Below are 27,902 nucleotides of genomic sequence, written 5' to 3' on the forward strand. Positions count from 1 at the left end.
CTGATCTGTGTGTCTATTTTTTATGACAATATCATATTGCTTTGATTACTCAACTTTCATTCTTCATGACAGTGCTGTGTGCAGAGAGAGAGAGAAATCCTGAAGAAAAAAAAAAAAAAACCTCACTGGGCACCAACAATTAAGATACATCCAGAGGTGGGATCTAGTCTGAGCTTAAGTTTGCAAATGTTCACACTTTCCTGAAAACTAACAAAAACCTTGAGCTACAGATTTAGAAAGGTTTCCCCACCACATCCCGTAAACCCAGCCTGGGAAGAGACGAGGAGGAAGAGATGGTAGGGGGAGACCATGTTCTTTCCCAGCCTCTCTGTTTGTTCTACTCTGTTTTCTTTAAACTTGGGGAAAAAAAACAAAAAAAAACACTCCAAGGAGCAATAGCTAGGATGCTGCACAGCTCACAAGTTTTGATCAGAGAAACTGGAGACTCCAACTGAGAACATGCCAAACTTTGGAAATGACTCTCAGAGCGAGGAAGTGAGGGAGAGAAAGCCAGATCTGCCAGAAAAGGGAGCAAGAAGGAATTCTGAGCCCAGAGGGCCATCCCTTGGATCGGTGATACAGGGTGCCTCCCTGTTCCTTCATTTCTCGATGAAGATGACCTTCACCCTGGCTCCATCAGGGGCCATCACAACCCCGGTTCCATCTCACAAGAATCTGGAACCATTGAGCCCGCTCCAGGAAGGTCTGAGCCTTCCAGGCTTCCTGCTTCAGAGTGTGTCTTTTGGGCGAGGCTCAGGCAGCCTGCCATTCACTTGGCCCTACTCTGAATCCACCACCACTCCCACTCTAACTGAGAGGAAATGCAATCCATGTGTCTGGGACAGAGGCCTCCTGATTCATCACAGTGTGTCTCTGTCAAGGAGGGATGAGTTGGCTTCTCTTTGCATCCCCTGGGACTCAGGAAGCCAGGGGCCAGCCCTCCATCCATAGGAGATGGGGATCCCTCATGCTTAGACTTGCAGATGCCCTAGCAAGGGACCCACTCGCTTCTTGGCTCTGTTCTGAGGTTAAGTTGTTTCCTGTACCTCCCCCGGCCAGCTGCTCGGCCCTTGGCACAGCAGCATGCACACCTTAGCATCCTCTGTTTCAGAATCTTCCATGACTCCCTTTGGCCAGTGGTGTAAATTCGGAACACCCTGTGAAGGTACCTGTCAAGATGACTCCATGGGCTACAAAGTGGGCAGAAAATACTCGTATCGACATTCCTCCTTCTCAACAGTGAATGTTACCCTGAGCACAGCACTCGGATGAGACTGTTGTCAGCAGATATAAAAGCAGCCACTCCACCTGGCCTGGGACCTTGGGGAGGTACTGCTCTCTGTCCTTTTAGGGTCCCCGACAAGCATCCTACAGGCAAGGTCTGCTCTGCCAGCAATGCCATGAGAATGTGACCACTAAGCCTTCTACTTACTCAGAGCAGAAAGGAGAGGGTTCCCCAGAAAGGAGGAGGGACCCAGCTGAAGTCCCAACCAAAAGCTCTATTAGACAGGGGGGCAGCCAGGTACCCTATCTTCACATCTCATCACACAATCTTCCTGCAACCATGTGTCCTAAATAGCCCACTTTTTTCAGCAGTGAAAATCATTTCTAACGTCTCATCTGCTAACAGGCTCTCTGTGCAGATTTATCCTGTGATGTTTGAAGCTCTTGCTAAAGCTGTCTGTCAAGTGGAAGCTCTTGATCACTTACTAACCTCTCCTGGGGTATGAAGTTAACTCCCCACTTTTATAAACTCATGACAGGGTCACACAGAAGCATTTTGAAACTTATGGCAAACAATACTATACAATGATCTGGCCCTAACCAACTTCTTTCAGATTTGTTCTCATCACTTCTCTATGCAGCCCTCAAATTCCAGTTAGACTGTCCAGTGTAACCCTCAGAGAATCAGGGTCTCCTCAAGAAAAGACAGCACTAATTCACATGAAAAGTATAATCATAATACAAATACAAATAAACAATACAAATTATGAGCAGACAACAATAGATGACACTACACCCGTATAGGTCACTTAAATACATAGTCCAATCCACAGCTCCTATGGGGTTGGGGGTGCCCAGTGCCTTCCCAGGATTTCCTGATTCTGACAAGTGACTACCTCCCCTCACCTCACTTCAGACTGCTGCTTTTACGTGAAATCTCAGGTAAGAGTTGGGGTTGGTATCCTTCTGAAAGAATATCTAATAAGGTACATTATCATTTCTGCTTTCCTCGTCTGCTTCACCAGATGTTCTATAGTTCAGAAATTAAAAACCCTACTCCTAGCTTTCCCCCCATCCCCTGCAGCTGCCACTCTTACTAACCCTTCCTCCAGTGTAGGTACAGCCTCTTCCTCTTTATTCTTCAAGGCTTCCCAGCTGGCACTAGTGGTAAAGAACCCGCCTGGAAGTGCAGGAGACTTAAGCGACATGGATTTGATCCCTACCTCAGGAAGATCCCCTGGAGGAGGGCATGGCAATCCACTCCAGTATTCTTGCCTGGAGAATCGCCTGGACAGAGGAGCCTAGTGGGCCACAGTCCCTAGGGTCGCACAGAGTCGGGCTGAAGCTACTTAACATGCACACATGACAAACAGCAGGCCACTGGCTCACCCATCTGTTCCTGATGGTTTGGGATTAGGGACATCTGAGACCCCAGCGTTGGACTCATTTCCTCCATGCTTCATTGATTACTTCTTCTCCCAGGCACTTGAACCCCTGTCTCCTCCCCCAGATGCCAGCCTGTTGTGGTATTGCAGGGAATCTGTCCCCCTTCCCAGTTCGCAGTCCTGGGACCAGACGTTGTGTCTCCAGCTACCACAAAGGAAACAGAACATGGGCAAAGCGATGTCTCCCTTACCCTCTCCTCAGGTTACTTTTTATATAACCTAAAAGTCATTGACGTGTTGCACAGACCCAGGAAACTTCTTCACTCTTAGAGGAATTTTGCGAGACCAAATTGTCCTAAAATTTGGAATAGCACTAGGCCAAAAATTTCTCCATTTCCCCATTTCTGAGGCTGTGTGTGTGTATTTTCACAGGTGTAAGTACTAGATAAAGGTAATTTCTTAACAAGTTTGTTTTCATTGCAGTAATCTAGGGATTCAAAAACAAATGCATTCTGGATCTTCTTGGTGACTCCAGTAGCCCTGCTGATGTTTCATATTTATCTTTACTTATGATCAGCTTGGCACAAGTGATCACCTACAGTGTTTCATTTGCATAACCTCAAAACCTGAGAGTTTGAAGGACTAGTCCCAGGATCTGAAATGGTTTTCTTTAGAAGGACTGGTGTGCGTGCTCAGTCACTCAGTCATGTCTGACTCTTTGCAATCTCATGGACTGTAGCCTACCACCTCTCTGTCCATGGAATTTTCCAGGCAAGAATACTAGAGCGGGCTGCCATTTCCTATCCCAGGGGAACTTCCCACCAGGGATGAAACCTGCATCTCCTGTATTAGTAGGTAGATTCTTTACCACTGCTCTACCTGGAAAGCCCTTAAAAGGACTTCAGAATACTGAATACTATAGTGAATATATAATGACTGTGCATACACTATATGTATATATAATGACTATATGTATGCTGTATATGCTACATATTACATATATGTATAGTATTTGCATTTATAATAATACATGCATATATGTATTCTCTGTGTGTGTATAATAATATATACATATGTATTACATGGGAGAAGGCAATGGCACCCCACTCCAGTACTCTTGCCTGGAAAATACCATGGACGGAGGAGCCTGGTGGGCTGCAGTCCATGGGGTCGCTAAGAGTCGGACATGACTGAGCGACTTCACTTTCACTTTTCACTTTCATGCATTGGAGAAGGAAATGGCAACCCACTCCAGTGTTCTTGCCTGGAGAATCCCAGGGACAGGGGAGCCTGATAGGCTGCCGTCTATGGGGTCGCACAGAGTCAGACACGACTGACACGACTTAGCAGCAGCTGCAGCACCATGTATTACATATGTGTGTATACACTAATATATACATATATATACACAATATATTATACATATAATTTGTGCATATACTACTTTACATATTAAATAGTAATTATGCTTCTAGATCCTGAAGCTGGTCACTATGGAGGGGGTGTGGTTTTGTATAAGAATATAAATTCATTTGGCATATATGTAGTCCCTGTGAGTGAATGGCCAGCTTCAGGCTATGGGGATGTCCCCCTGCTAGAGTCCCAACTCTCTACTCCACTGCTCATGTTTTTCTGCCAAGTTATCCCGCTTGCTTCCCTGCCATCTGCTTATCACCTCAGAGAAGCTGATTCAGCAACTGCCTCTAGCATGGCTCACTCAGGCTTTTGTTACTCTCACTCCCCTGGCAGGACAGGCAGGTCCACAACCTGAGGCCACATCTTGGAAGGGGGAGAAAATTAATATCATCCAGATGCCTTAAATTTCCCCCTAATAGTCTCATTTTCTCATTCAATTGGTCTTGTTTTCCCCTAGAACTTATTATGTATTATTTATTTGTCATTTGATGTGTGTATTCATTAAGGAAGCTTTGTAATTCCCTAGTAAAGACTGATACATGTCTACTTTTAAAGTATATATTGTATTTTGAGTCTTTCTGAGCAGATAACTTTTTCTAACTTACACTTTGGGTATTTTCACTCCTCGCTCAAGGGATGAAGAGAAGCCACAAGCGGGCAGCCAGCAGAAAAGGCTAGCGTTTCAGGCAAAGGTGGGGAAAAGGCTCCCAGGCAGGAAATGGCATGTCTGTTTTGTGCACATGGGCAGATGAGAGCACGTAGCTGGACAGGATGCAGAGAGATGCTGGCCAGGCAGCCAGGCCCACTTTATTAAAGGCGTGCCTGCCTGCCTGCTAAGTCGCTTCAGTTCAGTCAGTCAGTTCAGGCACTCAGTCGTGTCCGACTCTTTGCAACCCCATGAATCGCAGCATGCCAGGTCTCCCTGTCCATCACCAACTCCCGGAGTTCACTCAGACTCACGTCCATCAAGTCAGTGATGCCATCAAGCCATCTCATCCTCTGTCATCCCTTTCTCCTCCTGCCCCCAATCCCTCCCAGCATCAGAGTCTTTTCCAATGAGTCAACTCTTCGCATGAGGTGGCCAAAGTGCTGGAGTTTCAGCTTTAGCATCATTCCTTCCAAACAAATCCCAGGGCTGATCTCCTTCAGAATGGACTGGTTGGATCTCCTTGCAGTCCAAGGGACTCTCAAGAGTCTTCTCCAGCACCACAGTTCAAAAGCATCAATTCTTCGGTGCTCAGCCTTCTTCACAGTTCAACTCTCACATCCATACATGACCACAGGAAAAACCATAGCCTTGACGAACCTTTGCTGGCAAAGTCATGTCTCTGCTTTTCAATATGCTATCTAGGTTGGTCATAACTTTCCTTCCAAGGAGTAAGCGTCTTTTAATTTCATGGCTGCAATCACCATCTGCAGTGATTTTGAAGCCCCAAAAATAAAGTCTGACACTGTTTCCACTGTTTCCCCATCTTTTTCCCATGAAGTGATGGGACCAGATGCCAAGATCTTAGTTTTCTGAATGTTGGGCTTTAAGCCAACTTTTTCACTCTCCACTTTCACCTTCCTCAAGAGGCTTTTGAGTTCCTCTTCACTTTCTGCCATAAGGGTGGTGTCATCTGCATATCTGAGGTTATTGATATTTCTCCCGGCAATCTTGATTCCAGCTTGTGCTTCTTCCAGCCCAGCGTTTCTCATGATGCACTCTGCATAGAAGTTAAATAAGCAGGGTGACAGTATACAGCCTTGACGTACTTCTTTTCCTATTTGGAACCAGTCTGTTGTTCCATGTCTAGTTCTAACTGTTGCTTCCTGACCTGCATACAAATTTCTCAAGAGGCAAGTTGCTTCAGTCATGTCCAACTCTTCGTGGCCCTATGGACTGTAGCCTGCCAGACTCCTCTCTCCATGGGATTCTCTAGACAAGAATACTGGAGTGGGTTGCCATGCCCTTCTCCAGGGGGCCTCCCAACCCATGGATCAAACCTGCATCTCCAAAGTCTCCTGCATTGGCAGGTGGGTTCTTTACCACTAGCACCACCTTGGAAGCCCCATTAAAGGCATATTCATGGGCAAAGTTCTGACACGTTGACCTTCCAAGGTCAACACCTGTGAGGAATGAAAGGGAATACTGGTGTGGTCTTCTTTGATTCCAATTGGAAAAAGGTTTGGAAGTGAATAAGAGGCAGGGAGCTGGACCATGGAGGGGCCCTGGTTCCTGATTCACATAGATTCTGCTGGTTTTAACACCTGTGAAGTGGGTGCACTCTCTTGAGTGTTTCGACTCATCTCTTCAGATGAAGTCCAAGCCCCTAGGTGACCAGCAATGCTCCTGGCTTTAAGGGGTCCCTCCCAGGGTCCCCCAGAATGTGTGCAAGAATGCTTCACTTCTCTTGTTTATCATTTTGTTTTTTCAGGAATCACAGGTCTGTCAAAAATACCTTTGACAAGGGTATGGATATTTATCTTTGACAAAGTAGGGATAGAGGGAACATAACTCAACATAATAAATGTCACATAGGTACTGGAGAAGGCACCCCACTCCAGTACTCTTGCCTGGAAACTCTCATGGATGGAGGAGCCTGGTAGGCTGCAGTCCATGGGGTCACGAAGAGTCGGACACAACTGAGCGACTTCACTTTCACTTTTCACTTTCATGCATTGGAGAAGGAAATGGCAACCTACTCCAGTGTTCTTGCCTGGAGAATCCCAGGGACAGGGGAGCCTGGTGAGCTGCCGTCTATGGGGTTGCACAGAGTTGGACACGACTAAAGTGACTTAGCAGCAGCAGCAGGACAAACCTACAGCCAACGTGATACTCAGAGGTGAAAAGCTGGAGGAGGAACTTTGAGAGGCTAAAAGATCAGCCAGCGCTGTTTTGGGCCCTCAGGACCAAATCAGCTGACAGAGGTGCAGGGTCTGCTCTTATATTTCGCCTGAGTTCCAGCAGGGCCTGGCGGGAAAGCAGTAGTGCTTACAGGCTGTGGATTTACACCTAAGGCACCCTCCAGGGACTTGAAGGAGTGACTGGGAGGACTCTGTGCAGGGGCCAAGATCCTAACTTTGACTGTTAATATAGATGTGATTTTCTGGGCCTTCTAGATATTTGGGAATATCTGGGTAATGATTAGAAAACTATTGACTATAGCTGATAACACTGTATTTTCTAACTGAAGTGTACTAAGAGAGTAGGATTTAAATGTTCTCACCAAAAAGAGAAAAGAAAAGTAAATGAGGAAACAAAAAGAAAACTTGTTAAGTCAGTGGACTGAACCACCGATCTACTGAAGCTATGAAAGAAAAACTGGTTTTTAAGTTGGTCAGTTTTGAAAATTGTTTTCCATGTTCCCCATCCCAGCACTAACATCTCCCTGCTCCCCTCACCCATGTGTCTGTTTTTCTTTCGCTGGATGTCCTGGAGTGATTCTAAGCTTAGAATCAGAACACATTTCATCCTTGCCCTGTACCCTCTGTGTTGTAAGATGCTTTTGCTGTATATTTCAGACACCATTGTCAGTGCCTCCAACCAAATGCCAGGAGGCCCCTGGGCTGGACATGTTGAGTTTATGTGCCTTTGCAGCAAGGGGGGGAGTATATACATGAGCCGCCCAGTGCCTCCACCCATGAGCATCTTGGTCCAAGGGCTCAGAAAGCACGTGCAGGACTGGGCTGTGCTGACCGATCTGGGGAAGGACCATAAGAAAGGGGACTTGGGTTGGATGCTATTAGGAAACAGGAGCCATTTCTGATTGGCTATCTTAACCAGCTCATGTAGAGTAAGGGCAGGCTAGGCCCACCTCCAGCCTGGAATTGGCAAAGAAGTTAGTCAGGGAGGGATGCTCTGTGGTTGGAATATGCATGTTGTCTGAGTTCAGACCTGATTGCAAAGGAGTCTTGTCTCTGTCTTGCCCCATCATGGTCATACATGGTCTTGTCCACTGTTGATGTTCTGGGATGTTCCTGTTCAACAGGAGAGCATCAGGCCTAGCTGCACTCCACACCTGGAGGACCAGGCCAGCCCTGGTGTGGGGCTGCTGTTTTCACTGTTAACTCAAACTCACTCTCTATTAAATTTATCTCTGGGACTTTTTTTTTTTCCTTTACCACCTGGTCTACTATCTAGGATGCAGCTGTGAATTTTGCGTTTATTTAAAAAAAAAAAAAAATTGTGTCTTTTGGAATCCCTCTTTGTGGCCTCCTTAAGTCCATGGCTCATTTGTCGGGCAGAGATAATGACCCAACTCCCCTTGGCTTTTCTCGTTGCCCAGAGCCCTGAGGTTTCAGCCAGCTCTCAAGGTGGACCCTTCTCTCCCATGTCAACACTCTAAAGCTGGACCACAGCTCAAACACAGAGAAGAACTGGGTCTCAGCACTGATCTCACGTACTCAAGGGATATGAAAGTGATTTGCTCAGAGGAGAGGAGCTGGGTGGGAGGACAAACCTACTCTCCACGTTTAGAAAGGCCTGTGGCTGCACTGGGCACCTGAGTCCATGGCCTCAGAGGAGAGCAGCCTGGGCAACGAGGTGGGGCCTGGTCCTCTTGAAGGGTCTCCAGGCTCCTTTCTCCCCCCAGGCAAGCAGTGGGGATGTAGACTGTATGTGGATGCTTTGTTCTGTTGCTTTCCTCACCCCTGTGCCTCCGTGACCACAGCACAGTGTCCTCTTGCAATCAGATGGGCCCCTGCTATGTGCTGCAGAAACTGATTTTGGCAAATGATCTTCCCAAGCCAGGAGGATGTAGGGTATCCACTGTGAAACTCTCAAGAGCTGACCTAAGACGAGATCCATGCACCCTCCAAACCCAAGCCATCTACTTGCTTTGGCTCAACATGGGGCTGAAGGTGGCCCAGAGACCCACCTATCCAGGAATCCCCAAAGCTGCCAAGTGTAAAGATGCCCCAGGAGATGTGTTAAAATGCATATTCCTGGGTCCTGTCGCAGGAATTCCAACCAAGTAGGTCTGAGGAGGTAACCAGGAATCTGAATTTTTAAGCTGTCTGGCCTGAAGTATTCTTATAAACCACTGGGAGGTTGGGAACTACTAATCTGACCCAGTGTTTCTGAGCTAAAGGAGGGTATGTTAAGTCCAAGGAGCTTTTTTTCCTCCAAAAAATATGTGTCTGTGTGCCTGTACATGTAAATATGTGAGTTTATGTGTATCTGTGTGTTTGTAAGTGTTTGTATGTGCGTGTCCGTATGTGTGTCTGGGTGTATGTCTGGGTATATGAGCGTGTGTATGCTTGTGTGTCTGTGTATGTGTATATATATATGAGTGTATATGTGTGTCTATACGTGTATTCATGTATGTCTGTGCACATGTGTGTCTATTTGTGTGTGTATGCAAGTATGTATTTCTATGTATGTCTATGTAGTATGTGTGTGTCTGTGCTGCTGCTGCTGCTAAGTCGCTTCAGTCGTGTCTGACTCTGTGTGACCCCATAGACGGCAGCCCACTAGGCTCCTCTGTCCCGGGGATTCTCCAGGCAAGAACACTGGAGTGGGTTGCCATTTCCTTCTCCAATGCATGAAAGTGAAAAGTGAAAGTGAAGTCGCTCAGTGTGTGTCTGTAGGTATATGTATATGTGCATGTATTTCTCTCTGTGTGTGTATATGTGTGTTGGTAGTCTGTGTGTGTGTGTATGTGCATATGTCTGTCTGTACGTGTGTGTGTATGACTGTGTGCCTGTGTGTATGTCTGAGTATGTGAGGGCATTTATGTGGGTATGTGTCTGTAGTTATGTATGTTTGTAAGTATATGTATGTGTGTATGTGAATATATATCTGTGTCAATGTGTCTCGTGTATGTATGTCTGCTTGTGTATGTAGGTATGTGTGTGTAGGTATATGTGTTTGTGGTTATGTACCATCCTTATGGCAGAAAGTGAAGAGGAACTCAAAAGCCTCTTGATGAAAGTGAAAGTGGAGAGTAAAAAGTTGGCTTAAAGCTCAACATTCAGAAAATGAAGATCATGGCATCCGGTCCCACCACTTCATGGGAAGTAGATGGGGAAACAGTGGAAACAGTGTCAGACTTTATTTTTGGGGCTCCAAAATCACTGCAGATAGTGACTGCAGCCATGAAATTAAAAGACGCTTACTCCTTGGAAAGAAAGTTATGACCAACCTAGATAGCATATTCAAAAGCAGAGACATTACTTTGCCAACAAAGGTTTGTCTAGTCAAGGCTATGGTTTTTCCAGTGGTCATGTATGAATGTGAGAGTTGGACTGTGAAGAAGGCTGAGTGCCAAAGAATTGATGCTTTTGAACTGTGGTGTTGGAGAAGACTCTTGAGAGTCCCTGGGACTGCAAGGAGATCCAACCAGTCCATTCTGAAGGAGATCAGCCCTGGGATTTCTTTGGAAGGAATGATGCTAAAGCTGAAACTCCCAGTACTTTGGCCACCTCATGTGAAGAGTTGATTCATTGGAAAAGACTCTGATGCTGGGAGGGATTGGGGGCAGAAGGAGAAGGGGATGACAGAGGATGAGATGGCTTGATGGCATCACTGACTTGATGGACATGAGTCTCGGTGAACTCCGGGAGTTGGTGATGGACAGGAAGGCCTGGCATGCTGCGATTCATGGGGTCGCAAAGAGTCGGACACGACTGAGCGAATGATCTGATCTGATCTGATTATGTATATAGGTGTATTTCTGTACACACAGAAGTGGATATGTCTGTGGGTAAGTCTGTGTGAGTACATGTGTGTCTGTGTGTATGTAGGGATATATATGTATACATGCATGCATTTCTCTGTGTGTGTGTACATGTGTGAGTACATATATGTATGTATGAATGCATGTGTGCATGTGTGCGTTTCTGGGTATGTAGGTATGTGGTATGTGTGTGTGTTTGTGTCTCTGTGTCTGTATGTATATGTGTGTATGTGTGTGTATATGTCTGTGTATGTAAGTGTGTGTATGTGAGTCTGAGTGTATGTGTATGTATGTCTGTTTATGTGTGTGTATGTGCGCCTGCATTTCTGTGTATGTGTGTGCATGTGTTTGTGTGTATATGTGTTGCGTGAGTCTGTCTCTGTGTATATGCATGTGTGTGTGAGTGTGCACCCTTTCTTCTCCCCATGTGTTGAAATGCTCTCTAGAGAGGAAAACAAAGTGAGGTTCTGGAAAAGCTGCCAGTGGTTCTAATACCTCCCCTCACACCCTCCTTTCCTGCTGTGGAAATCGCTAGAGGGGAGCAAATTCTGACACCCCCCAAATGTGACTCTTTGGCATAAGGATTAACTTGAGCTGATTATTTTTAAGAGAAGCTCTGAAATCCAAGTACAAGTTACCCTTTGTCAGCAACATTTACATTTATAAAGGAAGTCTCCACGTGTCAGAGTTTCACCCTGGTGGGCCAGGAGGAGGGGATGACTAAATCTCTAGAAATCCTCACGGTGGAGAAGGCAATCTGCAACTCTGATCTGCATAACAATCGACAGGCTCTGTCTGGCCATCCCATAACTGCCCCTCCCCCAGTATCTTCTTTTGTCTTTAGCTAGAGATGGTATTTAAGGTGGTGGTTGGACTGTGGAGCAGGGAGGAGAGGGATGTTTCTTGATTTTCCTGGGTCTCTCCCATGTATACAGGAGGTCACATGTTATTAAATTTGTGTTTGTTTTTATCCTGCTAATCTGTCTTTTTACAGGGGCTCTCAGCCAAGAGCCCAGAAGGGTGGAGGGGAAACTATTTTTCCTCCCCTGCCCCATGGATCAAGTGCAGGTTTGCAGAGTAGCCTTGAGGCTTGAGGAGGGAGGCCGCCTGCTTTCAGGCTCTGGGTCAACAGAACCCTCAGCGTGGCCCCTGAGCCCTGGACTGCTCACAGTGCAGGGCCCCTTGCTCAGGACTCTGGGGAAGATCAGAGGGAGGACTGGGCCTGGAAGAGACTGGAGGGGCTCCTCCATGAAGATTCTTCAGAATAGCCTCAAAGAGTGAAGAATCAGCTGGGCTGGCAGGAGCCGGTCCTCAGAGGGAGAGGGATTCAAAGTGATGCACAGCTGTCTGCTGGAACAGAGGGCCCCAGAGGTTCCCAGGGTTAATTAACTTGCAAAGTGGTTTTTATCCCTTATCTCTTCCTGACACTTTCCCCAGGCAGCCCCAGTGCTCTGCTCCAGAAGCTGCTGCTGCTTCCTTGACTCAGGCACCCCAAGAAGCTGCTGTTACCCCACAGCCTATAATAACCGGGCCCCTCAACTGTGAATGCATCCCAGAATCCCAAGGTTCCCTGATGCCTGAAAAGAAAATACAGCTTCCAAAGGCCCCCATTTCATACTGTTCATGAGGTTCTCAAGGAAAGAATACTGAAGTGGCTTGCTATTCCCTTCTTCAGTGGACCACGTTTTGTCAGAACTCTCCAACATGACCTGCCTGTCTTGAGTGGCCCTACATGGTGGGGCTCATAGTTTCATTGAGTTAGACAAGGCTGCGGTCCATGTGATCAGTTTGATTAGTTTTCTGTGATTACGGTTTTCACTCTTTCTGCAATCTGATGGATAAGGATAAGAGGCTTATAAAAGCTTCCTGTTGGGAGAGACTGACTGTGGGGGAAACTGAGTCTTGTTCTTCAAAAGATGGGAATACCAGACCACCTTACCTGCCTCCTGAGAAATCTGTATGCAGGTCAAGAAACAGCAAATAGAGCCAGGCATGAAATAACAGACTGGATCCAAATTGGGAAAGGAGTACATCAAGGCTGTATGTCACCCTGCTTATTTAACTTATATGCAGAGTACCTCATGTGAAATGCCAGGCTGGATGAATCACAAGCTGGAATCAAGATTGCTGGGAGAAATATCAATAACCTCAGATATGCAGATGATACCACCCTTATCAGATCAGATCAGCCACTCAGTCGTGTCCCACTCTTTGCGAACCCATGAATCGCAGCACGCCAGGCCTCCCTGTCCATCACCAAGTCCCGGAGTTCACTCAGACTCACGTCCATCGAGTCAGTGATGCCATCCAGCCATCTCATCCTCTGTTGTCCCCTTCTCCTCCTGCCCCCAATCCCTCCCAGCATCAGAGTCTTTTCCAATGAGTCAACTCTTCACATGAGGTGGCCAAAGTACTGGAGTTTCAGCTTCAGCATCATTCCTTCCAAAGAATCCCAGGGCTGATCTCCTTCAGAATGGACTGGTTGGATCTCCTTGCAGTCCAAGGGACTCTCAAGAGTCTTCTCCAACACCACAGTTCAAAAGCATCAATTCTTTGGCACTCAGCCTTCTTCACAGTCCAACTCTCACATCCATACATGACCACAGGAAAAACCATAGCCTTGACTAGACGAACCTTTGTTGGCAAAGTCATGTCTCTGCTTTTGAATATATTATCTAGGTTGGTCATAACTTTCCTTCCAAGGAGTAAGCGTCTTTTAATTTCATGGCTGCAGTCACCATCTGCAGTGATTTTGAGGCCAGAAAAATAAAGTCTAACACTGTTTCCACTGTCTCCCCATCTATTTCCCATGAAGTGGTGGGACCGGATGCCATGATCTTCGTTTTCTGAATGTTGAGCTTTAAGCCAACTTTTTCACTCTCCACTTTCACTTTCATCAAGAGGCTTTTGAGTTCCTCTTCACTTTCTGCCACACGGGTGGTGTCATCTGCATATCTGAGGTTATTGATATTTCTCCCGGCAATCTTGATTCCAGCTTGTGTTTCTTCCAGTCCAGCATTTCTCATGATGTACTCTGCATATAAGTTAAATAAACAGGGTGGCAATATACAGCCTTGACGAACTCCCTTTCCTATTTGGAACCAGTCTTCTGTTCCATGTCCAGTTCTGACTGTTGCTTCCTGACCTGCATACAGGTTTCTCAAGAGGCAGGTCAGGTGGTCTGGTATTCCCATCTCTTTCAGAATTTTCCACAGTTTATTGGGATCCACACAGTCAAAGGCTTTGGCATAGTCAATAAAGCAGAAATAGATGTTTTTCTGGAACTCTCTTGCTTTTTCCATGATCCAGCAGATGTTGGCAATTTGATCTCTGGTTCCTCTGCCTTTTCTAAAACCAGCTTGAACATCAGGAAGTTCATGGTTCACATATTGCTGAAGCCTGGCTTGGAGAATTTTGAGCATGACTTTACTAGCGTGTGAGATGAGTGCAATTGTGCGGTAGTTTGAACATTCTTTGGCATTGCCTTTCTTTGGGATTGGAATGAAAACTGACCTTTTCCAGTCCTGTGGCCACTGATGACTTTTCCAAATGTGCTGCCATATTGAGTGCAGCACTTTCACAGCATCATCTTTCAGGATTTGGAATAGCTTAACTGGAATTCCATCACCTCCACTATCTTTGTTCATAGTGATGCTTTCTAAGGCCCACTTGACTTCACATTCCAGGATGTCTGCTCTAGGTCAGTGATCACACCATCGTGATTATCTGGGTTGTGAAGATCTTTTTTGTATAGTTCTTCTGTGTATTCTCGCCACCTCTTTTTAATATCTTCTGCTTCTGTTAGGTCCATACCATTTCTGTCCTTTATCAAGCCCATCTTTGCATGAAATGTTCCTTTGGTATCTCTAATTTTCTTGAAGAGATCCCTAGTCTTTCCTATTCTGTTGTTTTCCTCTATTTCTTTGCATTGATCACTGAAGAAGGCTTTCTTATCTCTTTTTGCTATTCTTTGGAACTCTGCATTCAGATGCTTATATCTTTCCTTTTCTCCTTTGCTTTTCACTTCTCTTCTTTTCACAGCTATTTGTAAGGCCTCCCCAGACAGCCATTTTGCTTTTTTGCATTTCTTTTCTATGGGAATGGTCTTGATCCCTGTCTCCTGTACAATGTCACGAACCTCATTCCATAGTTCATCTGGCACTCTATCTATCAGATCTAGGCTCTTAAACCTATTTCTCACTTCCACTGTATAATCATAAGGGATTTGATTTAGGTCATACCTGAATGGTCTAGTGGTTTCCCTTACTTTCTTCAATTTAAGTCTGAATTTGGCAATAAGGAGTTCATGGTCTGAGCCACAGTCAGCTCCTGGTCTTGTTTTTGCTGACTGTATAGAGCTTCTCCATCTTTGGCTGCAAAGAATATAATCAATCTGATTTCGGTGTTGACCATCTGGTAATGTCCATGTGTAGAGTCTTCTCTTGTGTTGTTGGAAGAGGGTGTTTGCTATGACCAGTGCATTTTCTTGGCAAAACTCTATCAGTCTTTGCCCTGCTTCATTCCATATTCCAAGGCCATATTTGCCCGTTACTCCAGGTGTTTCTTGATTTCCTACTTTTGCATTCCAGTCCCCTATAATGAAAAGGACATCTTTTTGGGGTGTTAGTTCTAAAAGGTCTTGTAGGTCTTCATAGAACCATTCAACTTCAGCTTCTTCAGCATTACTTGTTGGGGCATAGACTTGGATTACTGTGATATTGAATGGTTTGCCTTGGAAACGAACAGAGATCATTCTGTAGTTTTTGAGATTGCATCCAAGTACTGCATTTTGGACTCTTTTGTTGACCATGATGGCCACTCCATTTCTTCTGAGGGATTCCTGCCCACAGTAGTAGATATAATGGTCATCTGAGTTAAATTCACCCACTCCAGTCCATTTCAGTTTGCTGATTCCTAGAATGTCGACATTCACTCTTGCCATCTCTTGTTTGACCACTTCCAATTTGCCTTGATTCGTGGACCTGACATTCCAGGTTCCTATGCAATATTGCTCTTTACAGCATCGGACCTTGCTTCTATCACCAGTCACATCCACAGCTGGGAATTCTTTTTGCCTTGGCTCCATCCCTTCATTCTTTCTGGAATTATTTCTCCACTAATCTCCAGTAGCATACTGGGCACCTATTGACCTGGGGAGTTTCTCTTTCAGTATCCTTTCATTTTGCCTTTTCATACTGTTCCTGGGGTTCTCAAGGCAAGAATACTGAAGTGGTTTGCCATTCCCTTCTCCAGTGGACCACATTCTGACCACCCTTATAGCAGAAAGCAAAGAGGAACTAAAGAGCCTCTTGATGAAAGTGAAAGAGGAGAGTGAAAAAGCTGACTTAAAACTCAACATTCAAAAAGTGAAGATCATGGCATCCAGTCCCATCACTTCATGGCAAATAAATGGGGAGACAATGGAAACAGTGAGAGACTGTTTTGGGGGGCTCCAAAATCACTACAGATAGTGACTGCAGCCATGAAATAAAAAGACGCTTGCTCCTTGGAAGAAAAGCTGTTACCAACCTAGACAGAGTATTAAAAAGCAGAGATACTACTTAACCAACAAAGGTCCATATAGTCAAAGCTATCGTTTTTCCAGTAGTCATGTATGGATGTGAGAGTTGGACCATAAAGAAAGCTGAGCATCAAAGAATTGATGATTTTGAACTGTGATGTTGGAGAAGACTCTTGAGAATCCCTTGGACTGCGAGAAGATCAAACCAGTCAGTCCTAAGGAAATCAGTCCTGAATATTCATTGGAAAGACTGATGCTGAAGCTGAGGTTCTAATACTTTGGCCACCTGATGCGAAGAATGGACTCATTGGAAAAGACCCTGATGCTGGGAAAGATTGAAGGCAGGAGGAGAAGGGGACAACAGAGAATGAGATGGTTGGATGGCATCGCTGACTCAATGGACATGAATTTGAGCAAAGTCCGGGAGTTGGTGATGGACAGGAAAGCCTGGCCTGCTGCAGTCCATGGGGTCACAGAGTTGGACGCAACTGAGCAACTGAACTCAACTGAACAGAAAGGCCCCCAGCTCTCTGGGAAAATGCAGAAATAAGCAAAAAGAGAGAACTGAAGAGATATCATTGAAACTTCCAAGTGGAAATGCTGTGGTTCAAAGGCTAGAAAATCCACAAGCACAGGCCTCCCAGCCACTCACAGCTGGTGGTGATGGGCCCCCTCAAGGGTTGCAACTTCAGCTGCTGGACCTGCCCCCAGCCTGTTCACTGAGAGCTCAGGCTCAGCCCGTGGCCAACTGGCCATTCCCCGTGTGAAGGAGATTTGCTCCAGGGCCTTCTCAGGGTGTCAACCACAGACAAGCAGGCAAATTTCATTTTCATAGATTTGTGGATTGGCCAGGGAGAAGAGGTTTAGCTCTGTCGTGGGGATTTCCTGTTCCTTTGGGTTTATTGGCTTAGTCAGCATTTGCAGCATGGATTGGCAGTGAAAGTATTAGTCACTCAGTCGTGTCCAGCTCTTTGCAACCCCAAGGACTGTAGCCCACAAGGCTCCTCTGTCCATGTAATTCTCCAGGCAAAAATACTGGAGTGGGTAGCCACTCCCTTCTCCAGGGGATCCTTCCAACCCATGGATTAAACCTGGGTCTCCTGCACTGCAAGCACATTCTTTACCATCTTAGCCACCTGGGAAGCTCAGCCATCTTAGCTTCCAGGGAAGCCCAGGAAGCCAGTGGATCGGCAGAAACAAGCTTAATTCCCGGGGTTAGTCCAGCTCAGTCTCTAAGCTGCAATCTTGGGTCACTCAATCTCTGTTCATCAGGCAGGAGTTCACTATGAAATGTCATTCTTTCTAATGTTAATATTTGGTACAGAGAAAAGGCTTTGAGGGTGCCAGGGCTGGAAGCAGAGATAAGTTCTCCTCCTAGGAATCAGCTTCCAGCATCTCAGCTGCTTCTGAAATTGCATCTTATCAGTTCCCCAGTTACTTGTGAAAATCAGACCCTCTGTTGCTTGACATCTTCACGGGATTCAAGTGAAAGGTTTGCCAGACTCCTTAGCTGCAGGTGACTGGAATTTATACTAACTAGTGAGACAGAAAGAAATCTAGAGAGTTTGAAGTTCTTAGGAAGGTTGCAAAGAAAACAGCCTGTAGTCAGAACTTCCAGAGGCAGTCCCTTCCCCAGCACCACCAGCTAACCCCCTCTGCAATGACAAACAATGGGTGGGACTTTTACAGTAACAAGAGACATTTTTCTTCCCCAAGCCATTGTTATTTGAGGCTTTATATCACTCTCAGCTTAAAATATTCCTAACCAATTAACAATGTATTTGATTTCATCAAGCACTTGCCAACTGAAGACTGTCACTTGCCACCCAGCTCCAGAGGGTTGAGTCCTTGGCCACTGCAGTCACTGACCTAAGAAGCTCAGGGTGGAAATCAGGATGAGGCCCCCTGTGCTCTGGGAAAACTGGCAGAAACAGGCCTTCAGATAAGTAGATATTTTCAGAAAAAAATTTTATGAGCTTGGATTCTTGTGTTTTCCTGTACTTAGAAAAGCTCTAAAACCATTATGTAAGCTGTCTGCTCCTCACAGCCAGAAGCAGCCTTCTGCTGAGATGCCTGCTTGGGTTCATGTTCCCCCTTCTCCAAAATTACATGTATACAGTTTCCTCCCGTAGCTCTTCAGAGCAGTTTCTCATCTGAAAGGCTGTCTCCTGGACTATAGTCCTCAGTAAGACATGGAATAAACTCAACCCACAGCTTTTACATTGTGTGGTCTTTTTTGTTGTTTTTTTTTTTTAAGTAGATAACACCAAACCCTAATCACTATTCACCTAATACACACAGACTGATTGCTCCTATGTGCTCTTCTCTGCACATCTGTGCTCTTGAGGAAAGACCCATGAAAGGCTGCAACCTTTTGAGGCAGGCATCCTTGAGGGACACCCTAGTGCCCCATGGAAGTGCATCCTCTGGGCACCTCCCCAGCTGGGCAAGGAATGGGGAAGGCTTTCCATAGGGTCCTCTCCAAACTGGGTTCTGGAGGGAAAGGAGTTGCCAAGCTGGGGACACACACCTAAGGCATGACAGCTGCACATGCAAAAGTCACAAGCAGAAAAGAGCTCTATTTTCAGTGCGGTGAGAAGGAAAAACTGAGAGCTTAGCATGGGAGGTCTGGCCACTGGAAGCCTCGGGACGATGAGGAAACTTGGATTTTGTCCTGAGGGTAATGAAGAATTATTTTGTGACCTGGGAAAAGTGATCAGCTTTGCAGTGTAGGATGCCTGGTCAGGCTGAGGGGTGGCCCGTGATCAGCAAGGGGCAGGGTTCTCAAGGGAAAGGCTGTCACAGTGCTTTCAGAGAAGCATTGTGTGAGAAGCTGTTCCTATGTCAGGGCTGCAGGAGACACAGGATGTGAAAACTAGAGGGTGGGTGGGTCTGAGGCCACTGGCCTCTGAGAGGAAGGGGCTGGGGAAGCTGTCATGTCACCCAGTGTAGGGTTTGTGAGAAAAGCAAACATGTTTATGAGGGAGGGTCCGGGGCTCCTCTGAGCGGACACATCCCCTCACTGTCCAGGGAGGAGAAGGCTGTGCTCATTCACTGGTGCTTGATGGTTTGCAAGACCAGTGCCCTCTGGATAAGGACTGGAGGCTGCATTGTATTTCCATGGTTTGGAAAACATTTTGACACTTTCTTTAAACAATGATTAACCCTGAAAACAGAGTACGATGAAAACCCCCAGCCCAGAAGAATTAGACGCTGGTGTTGGATGGTGCAGCCCCTCTGCCTGCCCTCTGACTGCAGATGGGAGCAAGCAGGACTCACCAGCTGCGGCGCTTCACAGGGGAGGTGGCTGCCCATCCCCACCCTCCAGCCACAGCCTCAGGGAGAGAAGAGTCATGCACAGCAGCACCGTGCTGTCGGGAGGCTGAGGATTCAGTGCTGGTGAAAGAATGATGGCACAGTTTAAAAGGACTTTCAGGTTCTCTGCCCCAGGAGAATATATTAATAGCAAACGTTGGGCACCAGTCTTGCCAGTCACTTCCCTGGTCTAGTTCTCTTCATCCTCTAAACCACCTCCACCATGGCGGCTCCTCTACCCACCACCACGTCCTCCCTACTGCTGCTGCTGCTGTAAGTCGCTTCAGTCATGTCCGACTCTGTGCAATTCCATAGAAGGCAGCCCACCAGGCTCTGCCACCCCTGGGATTCTCCAGGCAAGAACACTGGAGAGGGTTACCATTTCCTTCTTCAAGGAGATCCTTCCAACCCAGGGGTTGAACCTGGGTTTCCTATACTGCAAGCAGATTCTTCACCATCTAGGCTACCAGGGAAGCCCTTGAACAGAAAATTCCCCAATATTTGACTGCTTTTGAGTCATGGCTTACTCTGTGCCTGTCCCATGAGGTCATCATGAGGGATGAGACAGTATTTCTCTCCTGGAAGAGTAGCTGGTGAGGTGAGTTCTTCCTGGACCACACTGAGGAAGGGCTGGGATGGGGAGGGGCTGACAGCCGCTGGGCACTCACTTGGCACTGCTGAGTTGAAGGCAGAAGGGACAGTAAGTCTCCCTTGCGACAGGAGAATTCAGACCCCAACAGAGATGGAAAAGTCAGAAGTCACAGAGGCAAGGGTGGAATGAGCTCTGTTGTTAAAGCACCATTCAGAGTTGGAAGGAAGTTGGAGAGAAGGGGGTGCTTAGGAGCCACATGAGGAGCCTGAGTGATGCTCCTTCCTGTGCTCTCCTGCAAGCCTTGGTGCTAATGGGCCCAGGGCTCCCTGACCTTCACCTCCCCTCCAGTGCCCACAACACCATCTCTGGGCCTCAATAAATGTCTGAAGAGTAGATGACTGGGTGTTGTTCATCTCACAAGTCCATCAAAAGGACCCTTAGGGGAATGGCCTAGTCAGATTAGATTTTTGGGAAAACATCTCTAGCAGCTGGTGAAAGAGAAGCTAAGGTGTGGAGGAGAGGGGCAGATGGAGGCAGGACATGAGTTGGGGCCCATTATGATGCTCCCTGGGATGGGTGCCCTCCTTGACTCCTCCAGCATCACTGTGTCACCGCCCTCACGGACCCTTCCCTACATAAGTAAAGGGTTCCAAGCAAACATCACACTGCAGCCCCAGCTGGCACCTGTTAGGAGTCCTGGACTCACCTGTGGGTGGGCTGGGCCTCTGGCCGGAAATGTGGCAAGAAAAGCAGAGGTGACAGATGGCCTGTGAGCAGTCCCATCCTCTGTGCTCACCTGCTCAGGCTTCTGTAACAAATGACATGGTCAAGGGACTTAGACAATCGGGATTTACTCTCACAGGTCTGGAGGCTGAAAGTCTAAGATCAAGGTGCAGCCCACTCAGGTCCTGGGGAGGCCGCTTCCTGGCTTGCAGACAGCTGCCTTGTCACTGTGTCCTCACTCAGTAGATAAGAAAGAGTGCACTCTGGAGCCCTTCCTCTTCTTAGGAAGACACTAATCTCATCATGGGGGCCCCACCCTCATGACCTCAGCAGACCCTCATTTCCTCCCAAAGACCTCATCTCCAAATACCATCTCATCGTGGGTAGGGTTTCAGCATATGAATTTGGGGGCCTCAGTGAAGCCCATGGGATCCTCCTCACCTGGGAGGAGTTCTCCTGAGCAGACTCCCCAGGGCAGGGGCTTACAATCTGTGTTCCTAACCATCTTCCCATGTGACAGAGCCAATCGTGTGGAATTCAGAGTCTCATCATGGTGCCAGCTGGAACAGTCTGACTGCTTGAGGGAAAGCCAATCTTCCTGGATAAAACTGTTCTTCTGTGTGGGCTCCCAGGGCACCCAGGGGCTCCAGCCTCCCTGCAACTTTCTGAGTGGGGATGACTATTCAGAAAGAAAGAAAGAATGGTAAAACAGTTGTTCCCATGTGATAACAGCCTTGACATGAGAACAGGAGAGAACTGACCACTGACCCCTAACCCCCCCAATCATTCTCTCATGAGCACACATGAAGGCTGATGGAGTCTGGCTAATCCTGAACCTCTTTAAGGATTAGATGGTTGGTTCCTTAATAATTAATCTCAGCCTTATTTGCAATTATAGTCTCAAGATAACATTTTTAGGTCAGCTTGCTTTCTATTTCCATTAAGAAACTACTAATAATGGGAATTTCGTAAGAAATGTTTAATGATTTCTTAAGAAAATGGAGAGAAACCTGACATAAAAAGATTGTCTTAAGTGACAGAATTATGAATAGGACTGTAATTACTCAGTTTATAAGTATTTACAAAGATACTCACTTAAAAAATTTTAAGTAAAATACATATCATAGAATACGCATGTAAATAACATAATTTTGAACCATGCAGAGAGGTTTTTAAAACATGTCATTGGAAAAGAATATAATAAAGAAAGTATATATGTATAACGGAGTCAACTGGCCATACAGAAGAAATTACAAAATTTTTTTTAAATGAAAAGGGAAAACAAAAAAAATGAATAAAATATTTCATTGTTTCCTCCCCAAATTCCTCAACTCCCCAAATTTATGCTGGGAAAATGAACCGTTCCTACCTCACTTCCTTGGGCCTCAAATGTAAGATTTTGCCTCCTCTCTGCCCTCAGAAGGAGGTGATTGGACTCTTTTCCAAGCCCCTTTCTGTTGTCCTCCCCACAGAATCTCATCTTGGTGGTTATATTCTTCTTTAGAACATCATTATGTATGAGCTTATCTCTGGCTCTCACTAAATCTTTATTCCCTGAGGGTCTCGAAGATGGGGCATTTATACCTTGTGTTAAATGTTATGGTTTATCCACAACCCACACTTTATAAATGTGTGTGAAATGACTTAAATCAACAGACAGAAAAGTGGCCCACGAGCCACACAGAGCATCCAAGGCCTGGGCAGTGCATCACCAAATTGGAATCTTAATTTAATGTCTTATCCAAGCTATAAAGCTAGGAAGATTTAATTCCTCCCCTAAAAAATATGGCTAAGTTTTCCATCCTTTGCTGCATGCCCCTAGTTGTGAGAATATAAGCTGGTGGTCCCTGCCCTTGACTCCCCCAGAGCTAGCCACCACAGCCCCCTGAAGGCATCCAGCTACATCCTGGCCTTGGGACCCACATTCTTTTTCCTGAACCCAAAGTCATGGTATTAAAAGTGGAGCTTCTTGCACCCAACACACTGCTTATCCTTGAAGCCAGCTTGTCCTTCCTAAATGGATGCACATCCTCAAAGCCCACGTTTTCATATTTCTGAGGGCTGTTTTCATGACAAACAGAACTAGAAGATTTGGGAGGTGGAGGACAGACAAAAGCTAGATGGGGAAGGAGTGTGACTGTGAAAAACCAAATAAAGAGAGAAGCATCTGGTGTCTTTAAAGATGAAAACATGTATTCCATCTGCTATTTGCGTCCATGTGTTGCAACGAGAAACGAAAGAATTCTTGAAGGAGCTTGAAAAGTTATTTTCAAATATCTTTCTGAGTTACATTACTTGACTAGACGGTATTTCAGGGAACACAGGAGGGTCTGAGGATGCCAGTTTGCTTTGTAAGATGAGGAGCTCAGCAAAATGAAGGGCGCAGAAGGCTCCCTTGGCTGTGGTGTCTGAGAGGAGACGGTGGGGGTGGGGGATGCCTGAGGGAGTTAGCCCAGGGGTGGGAAAGGAGAGGGAAAATGTAACTGGAGAACAGAGGCAGGAAGAGGAATTTAAAGATGGGTTATATTTGATTAAACAACTTAGACGACAAAGTCCCCTTGAAGCTCGTTTCAACAAACAATTCTAAATGACAGTACCAGAGCTTAGGGGTTTTCAGAATGGAAACCTGGCAGAATAGATCAGACATTTGCCTTCTTAACATGGTGATCGATTGACCAGCCCACAATTGAGCTCTGAGGGCTGGCATATTGGGAACCATAAAGGGTACCCCGGGGGGAAGATGGAGGGGTGGGGTACCCCAGGAGGGTTGATCTCAATGAGCCCTGAAGCAAACTTCTGATGGTTAAGAAAGTCTGCAATTAAACTTTTAAAAAGGCCTTCTTGAACTTCCTTTCTGCCCATCCTTCATGTTGTGGCTAAGTTGAGATGGAGATTGTTGACATTAAGGAGTGGATTCGATTTATTCAGATGAATCCCAAAAAAATGATTGTGGATCTAGAAGAAGTTGAAAAAGCATTTAGATAAGAGTCATAAAGGGACAGATGTGTGTTTCTTCCCCTCCTTTATCCCTTTCCATAGTTTCGTACAAAACTGAGAAGAATCTCCCCAACCTTTAGTATTTGGGAGTCTATACAATCAGCTGGCAAAGTAGATTTTCCTGTCTTCCGGTGGACCCAGGGGATTTTTCATCCCCAACTCACCAGCGTGTTTCTAGTGACTAGTGACCCAGAATTTCTTTATCCCGAAGGAGACCCCGTATGTAAGTGGGGAGAGGGTGCTGGGCTTGCTGAGGGCTCATTTGCTGAAGTCTGTACATGGTTATCACCTACAACCAGAGGAAGAAGGCTCTGGAGTGGGTAGAAAGGCAGGGACAGACAGAACACATCCCCTAAAAAGAACCTGCTTCTTACCATCGTGAACTGCTTCCAGAATCTGTCCTAATTGCTTCCTTTTAGCTTCTATTTGGGCTAGTAAGCCCACAGGACAAGGCCCATCTGGGTTAGCCTTTTATAAAATTCCTTGCTCTACAGCCAGTTCTACATTAGTTCATTTTGGATATTTTATTGTTTGTCCATTTTACAGGTTAAAAAGAAATAGAGGCTAATTACAATAAGAGCTTTTAAAAAACTCACTATTCATAAGTATCATGCACTATTATATTTTTACATGCATTATTTTCTGTGAATTGCGTAACAATCCAGTGAGCTCAGTACTGTTACTATAGCCAAAGAATAGATGAGGATACTGAAGCTCAGAGAGGTTTAGTTACTGCACCCAGGTCACACAGCTAGTGAGCAGTGGTGGTGGTTTGGTCAGTTGTGTCCGACTCTTGCGACCCCATGGACTGTAGCCTGGCAGGCTCCTCTGTCCATGGGATTCTCCAGGCAGGAATACTGGAGTGGTTTGTCATTTCCTTTTCCAGGGGATCTTCCTGACCCAGGAATCAAACCCGGGTCTCCTGCATTGCAGGCAGATTATTTACTGACTAAGCTACAAGGGAAGCCCTAAGTGAGTGAGAGGTAGAGCCTAGATAACGAGGCTGCTCAGCCTGACTCCAAAGCCTCCTCCCTCTTGCCTGTCTTCCCCCCGCCCTTGTCCCTCCACCTTAACCACTATGGGAAGTTAATTATACAAAGGGACAAATAGATCTTTCAGTGTTTACTTTTGCTCTTGTAGAAAACTGAAACCCAGCAAATTAGAGACATAAAATCACCAGACTCACCATTCGATTTTTCTGAAAAATTAGTGTCCGAGAAAGCATAAAGGCTTCCATGAACAGGACAACTAACAATAAAACATCAAACAGTGAAGATTCTCAAGCCCTGGAGGAGAGTGGTCAGGATAGTGAAGCAGAGACAGGCAGTGTCTAGAGAGACTCCCACATCAGCAGAGCCCTGAGCCGTGGCTCACAGGTCCCAGCCCCACTGCCCACTTAGCCAGTGCCTACCTCTGCTGGTTGTTATGTTAGCAGAGGGGACGGAGAGAGAACACAAATGGAAACAGACCACAGGGCAGGCCACACGGCTGTCCCTGTGGCATGTGGCCGAGACCGCCTGACAAAGCCAGCCCCGGACGCGGGGCAGCTTCCCACGACTGCGGCTAGATCAAGTGCTCCCAGGTGCCAGGGCGGGCTCAGGGTTGTCCTGCAGGTAGAGCACGAAGGGACAGCTTGGAGGGAATGGAACCCCTCATGGGATCGCTGGGAGGCTAATGCAGGCCAGAATGAGCCTCAGGTCTACCTGCCATGGCCGCACCACAGGACCAGGCTCTAGGGGCCTGGCCTCCTGCTACGATCCAATCAGAGACCCAGGGCTGTGACTCAGGCTTTTTCCAGGACCCCGTCAGCAAAAATGTGCCTTTTCCCTGCCTCTGTCTCCCCACAACTCCATTTCCAGTTAGTTTCGTCATATGTCTCTGGTCTGCAGGACTGACCTCACAGCTCATGCAAAGGCTTTGGGAAGGACAGATTGGTTTCCCAGCATTTGCAGAATGGGAAGACACAGCAGGAAGAAGTTGGAGCAGGTGCTGAAGGTCAGTGAAGGTCAAGGGTGTTTCAGAGGCCCCTGTGCAGGCAGTCGTGGTCACGGCAGAGAGGGGGGAAAGCATCTTTTCTCTCTGGAAGGCGGCCTGGCTCTCAGAATTTCCTTGAGGTGCTCTCTGTAAACTCTCAGACTCCTCCCTCACTCCACCCTGTCCTTGGGCAGCTGCTAAATCTGAAGAACATGTTACAACCTGCCCAGGTTCAGGGAAAAGTGGGCATAACATTAGAAACCCCTGGCTCCCAGTCTCCCCTTTTCACCCTGGCTTCTCTGCCATCAAACTCCTTGGACGTGTTTCAGTTCAAAATGTGATGATTTCTAGAGTCAGCCAGGCTAAAAGCACCAGGTGCCCCCCACCCCACACCTCACTGCCCACAGTGATGCTCAAATGCTGGAGTTAATTAAATCCATTTAGCGCCTACCCCAAGTCTTAGCACAGGCTGCCTGCATGGAGATCAAACCCAGGAAACATTTAAATACCATCTCCTGCCCAGCATGACACATGAATCACATCCATCATGGAAAAATCCAGGCAGAAAAACAACAGTACATGGAAACCACTTATGCAACAGAGTCCGTGGGGCCCTGTGTTAGTGTCCAGCTAACACAGGGCATTCAGGTAAGGGGCTGCCAGCTTGGTGGTGGCTGATGGCTTATGAGATGAAGGTGCCCATCTTTTCCCCGTGTCCCCCTGCTGGTTGAAGCCCAGAAAGTATGACGCTGCCCCCAGCACCATCCTGCAAAGATAGAACGTTCTGCTGGCTCCTCCTGACCTCCTGATGCCAGAGTCCCCGTGTTACCTAAACTTGACCCCTCATCACCCTCGAGTCCCCACTTTGCCTCACCTCCTCACCAGGCTGCTTCACTGCCCGTGGCCCCCTCCCTCCTTCACTCCTGTCTCTGCCTTGGCCTCTATCACCCAGCCAGTAACTCATCTTTCTAGATCTCAGATCAGGTTACTGTTATACCTCAACAAAAGCCTTTCTTTTGCCAGTAAAATGTGCCCCAGGGGTCCACATCTGCTTTATCTGGTCCTCTGGCCACAGCGTCTGGCCAGGGTCTGAGGCTGCTTCAAGGGCCCAGGGCTCAACGCAGAGATCCAGAGGCAGCAGCTGTGAGGTGCCCGCAGCTCCAAGGAAGAGCAGCATGACCCCATCTGCCCTGAATGATCATGAGAGGGGAGCATCTGGTTGTTTTCTTCTTTAGAGGATGTCACGCATCCTCAAGATCATGGCTAGTACATGAGTTAGAACCTGGAAGGTAAAACAGGAAGGTTAAGATAGTATCATATAAAGAATATGACTGGCCTGTGCTCCTGCTTCCAGAGAGGGAGACTCTAGTGCAAACTCAGAATCTCCCAAGTAACAGGAGTGTCTTTATTATTCATGAATCCAGGCATCACATTTCAGTTTATGCTAATGAGGTGACTCATGGGAGCCCCTAGGTAGTCCCGGGATGGGGGAGTCAGGTTGAAAGACCTAAAGTGTGATTGATTAGAGGGTCGGGGCTCTGAGCCTCCAATCAACCAAACTCCAGACCTTGAAGAAGGGGTGGGGCCTGAATAGAGCCCAGTTATGTGGCTGCTGATTCAATCCATCATGCCAAGGTCATGCAGCCTCTGCACACGGAGGTTGAGTGGGCTTCCTGGATGTGCTGGGAAGGTGCTGTGTGTTGATTCCCCAGGGCGAGAACACTTGGCGACCCGTCAGAACCTGCCCTCTTCATTTGGCCACTTCTGATTTGTATCCTTTATGATAAAGCTGTAAACATAGATTATAGCCCTTTCCTGAGTTCTCTAAATCACTCTAGTGAATTATCAAGTCTAAGGGGCTCGTGGGGACCTCTCAGCTTTGTGGCAGGTCAGTCAGAAGCCAGAGCAGTCTTGCCGGAGACCCCAGCCTGTAAGCTGTGGGGTCTGCTCTCACTCCAGGTGCTTAGCCCCAGAACTGAACTGCAGCCCATCTGGGGTGGCAGAATCATGGGAAAATAGGTCAGAGCATGGATGAAGCTGGGAGGTGCAGCAGAAGGGAAGCCTCCGGATGGTGGGGTGGAGATGAAGGCTATGGA

Source organism: Bos indicus x Bos taurus, chromosome 28 (genome assembly GCF_003369695.1).
Source record: "Bos indicus x Bos taurus breed Angus x Brahman F1 hybrid chromosome 28, Bos_hybrid_MaternalHap_v2.0, whole genome shotgun sequence".
NCBI classification, from domain to species: Eukaryota; Metazoa; Chordata; class Mammalia; order Artiodactyla; family Bovidae; genus Bos; species Bos indicus x Bos taurus.